Consider the following 4,015-nt stretch of genomic DNA (forward strand, 5'->3'; position numbering starts at 1 on the left):
TATTCATGCTAACACATAGCCAAGCTGCTATTAGAGCTCTCTGAGGGCCACACTTTACGTCATTACTGGCTTGGCAGTGTGTCGAAGCAGTCAACCAACTGGGGAGAGACAATAGTGTTACTGTTAAATGGGTACCAGGACATACTGGCATTTATGGTAACGAGAGAGCTGACTACCTCGCAGAAGCTGGCAGTCCGGCTCACTTTAAAGGACCAGAGTCTGTTGTAAGTACCTCAACAACAGTCTGTAGGACTGCCCTACAGGCCTGGATTAGACGTCAACACAGGCAGGACAGGCACGGGAACTGATTAACGGTCCAAATCTAAGGTTTGAGAAAGCTCTCATCTCCCTGACAAGGACAACTCAAAGTACACTGGTTGGAGTCCTAACTGGGCACAATCTGCTCAACTGCCACAAAATGGTGATGGGACTCAGTGACAATGGTCTGTGTGATGCCTGTGGCTTTGAATTAGAGACCTCTTTGCACTACTTGGGCCACTGCTTGGCTCAGAGTGGTCAAAGGAAAAGAATCCTTGGGGACCTCTTTATGGACCCTGAGAAGCTCAGAACACAGTGTTTCTAACCTGGTGTCCTTCATCTGAGGGACGAGAAGGTTTGAATGAAGACCAGTGTCTTTTTGGGGAGAGCAATGGGCCCACTTAGGAGGCCTCTGCTCATATGGATTTTATATCCATCCCCATTCACCATAACCATAACAAACAACGGAGCTCTACCTGGTATTTCCTGCATATAAACAGTGTTTAAAACATCTTATTAACACTGAAATGTTCTACGTGTATGACTGACTGAATGTGAAATACAGAATTATTAAAGTAAGAGTTTTACTCACTGTTGAGTTGTAGTGAGTTGCTGCCCTCTTGAATTCTGAACTCTCCCACTTTCCCACTGGGAATTCCTATCTGACGTTCCAGTTTAACGTTATGACTTGTAAGTGGGAAATTCCTACTTCACAGTACAACGGGGTCTCCGTAAAAGTAGCTGGTGAAAATGCTGCAAACTTAAGATTTTACACGGCAAGTTTTGGCGGCCGCCAGCTACTTTTGAACCCTGTGCAGCTCCACCTGGTGGTGGGATGCCGTCATTTCGTGGGTAAAATAATCAGCATGCATTATGGGTGATATAGTTGCATTTAAAAAAGCTTATTAGAAGACATTAATATGTCTTTGAAACTCTCGCGGGCCACATAAAATACCATGGCAGGTCACATTTGGCCCACGGGCCTTAAGTTTGACATGAACCAAGCTTCCAGTTGAACTTTTTGTAATCCTCAGCTGTTAGCATGGATATGATCTTTGTAAAGCCATGTCACACTCGAGCAGCTGGTGTACTTTACATACAGTATGCTAATTTAATCTAAGTGGAGTAAACCAGCTGAAGTCGAGGAGAGTAAAGAGTTATGCAGTGATGTCAGAGTTGTCCTACTAAAGACACATTAATCATGAATGCACTCTGAAGGCTTTTTATGTCCCAATATCCCTCCTGTAGACTTGGCTTGATGACCCATGAGGCCCAAGACTTTGGGTAATTTTGAAGCGAGGCCAGCAGGAGGGTTAATCTGGAACTGTAGTTCTGTGGATGTAAACAGGAAAAAGAATAATCTACACAGAATAAACATACAAGGCAGATTGAAATGGGATTAGCTGCAGCTCCAAACGTCCCGAGGTGACTCGTCTTTCTTTAAATACAGCTCAGGATAAACGTGCTGAACTTGGAGGAGCACAGGTTCTGTATATGTATCCATAATCTCACTAAACGTGTCTGCAGCACTCTGTGACTCGCAGATTATTGTGATGGATCTTTCTGAGAGAGAAGGATCAAGTGTTTCAGCTGATTTATGAATGAAGGGGAACACGGCCAAGTGCTGCAAGGCATCAGCCAAGGGTCAGCGTATTCTCTGTGTGTGGCCTCAAAATATCCAAGGATCACTTATTTAAAAGGCAAATATTTGCAAACTTCATAATTTTTTTCTTTTTTTTTAATGGGGATACAAACTACAACACAGGGCCGGACCAAACTTAGAACTGGATCCAGAATTTTAGTATTTTTATTCAGCTGTACTTGAAGCTTTTGATTAGTAAACACTAATATTTTTAAAACAACAAATTTTTACATGACTTGACTACATACGTAACATGTGGAAAACGTGTTTTACTCAGAAAAATGCATAAACCTCACATGGAAAACACTAATTTTTGCTTTTAAATTCATGTGAACTGTGGTTTTGAGATCAAAAGTTCATGTTTTAAATGGGAAAAAAACATTTTTAATGTGGAAAATGCACTTTTGTTAAATCAGATGACGTTCATATGAGGAAAATCACAGTTTTCCAACTTTAAGTATGACATGAAATGCATTCAGGAAAAATGAGGAAACATTTGGTTTTAAAATATTTTGTCGAATGTGATTGGCACTGATTAGTCTCCACAGTATGATTGTACTGTTATCTTTGTAGAGACCTAATAAAGTGCTGTTTGAATGCGTAAATAAGGACACAGATTGTAGTGTGAAGAGCTTTGAGTGTCCTGGTTGGATAGAAAGGTGCTATAAGTACAGTAAATTTACCTGTTGCAGACACTGCCTTTTGTATTAAATGCTGCAGGTACAAAAGACTGAAATCAGATCAAATCTGGCATCAGTGGAGAGAAATGCTGCTGAAAACAAGCGGTACAGATCATGTCTCACGTCGACTGCAACCCGTTTCCTGATAAGAATGTTCCTCCAATAAATAAATTCACATGTTTCCCAGTACATATGTTACCTTGTACCTATTTTCCTGGTAAAAATGTTTTATAGTGTCTGTGTTTCCCTGTAAATATGTTTCCTGGGAAATATATTCTCAGTATGTTCACCTTGTTAATAATGAAAGACATGAAAGATGTTTGACTCCCCCTTCAAATGTCTTTTAAAACAAATGAATATATATATTGAGTTGCAGTGAAGGCATTGTGCCGCTACTGCAGGGCAGGAACCAACACAATGTCTGGTACTGGATTAGGAACTGGAGAATACACTGCAAAAACTGTCAATCTTACCAAGTTTTAAAATCTTATATCAGCCAAAAAGTCTTTTTGATCTTGTTTTGAGACTGATTTACTAAACAAGAACTGATTGTGTAAGAATAATAATCTTGTTTTCAGAATGTGTCAGATTATTTGTCTTGTTAGTCTGAAAATTTGACTCAAATTAAGTCAAAATATCTGCCAATGGAGTAAGAAAATTTAACTTGGTAAGATTCTTGAAATACTTGATTTGACTCATTTTTTTCTTATTTTAAGAATCTTACCAAGTAAAATTTTCTTACTCCACTGGCAGAAAGTTTTGACTTAATTTGAGTCAAATTTTCAGACTAACAAGACAAATAATCTTACACATTCTGAAAACAAGATTATTATTCTTACACAATCAGTTCTTGTTTAGTAAATCAGTCTCAAAACAAGATCAAAAAGACTTTTTGGCTGATATAAGGTTTTAAAACTTGGTAAGATGGACAGTTTTTGCAGTGTAGAGATGACCCCCTCAGACAGAAACCTCGTAAATCCTAACCAAATAAATTCAATAATTAATTATTTTGTAAATTGCAACTTTTCAGGACAAATTGCATTTTGTTTTCTAATCAAATAAACTGTTCGGTCAGGATTAAAACTACAGACAGGAGTGAAGGTGACCAAATAATCGATTTATGCAAAAAAACATCAGAAAGATAGAAAATAAAGACGAGAGGTTTTAGCCCTGCAGCACTTTTACAAATGAAGACATCTAAACAGTTGTTGATKCATATAAAGAAGAAAAAAGGTTTTTGTTTTTATTTTTCGGCTCTTCTATCATGTTGAAGATGATTGTTTTAAATCTGCTCTYTGTCCTGAACAAAGTTGTGTCTCTGCAGGAGCTGTTAGTCACTCAGAGGGAAAATGTCAAACTCAGTAAAAATGCTGTTTCCTTTCATGCCTGAACATCACAACGCTCCTTGTCTTTTCTTTTTTTTAGTAAAATAAAA

The sequence above is a fragment of the Austrofundulus limnaeus genome, unplaced genomic scaffold, assembly GCF_001266775.1.
Source record: "Austrofundulus limnaeus strain Quisiro unplaced genomic scaffold, Austrofundulus_limnaeus-1.0 Scaffold208, whole genome shotgun sequence".
In the NCBI taxonomy this organism is placed as follows: domain Eukaryota; kingdom Metazoa; phylum Chordata; class Actinopteri; order Cyprinodontiformes; family Rivulidae; genus Austrofundulus; species Austrofundulus limnaeus.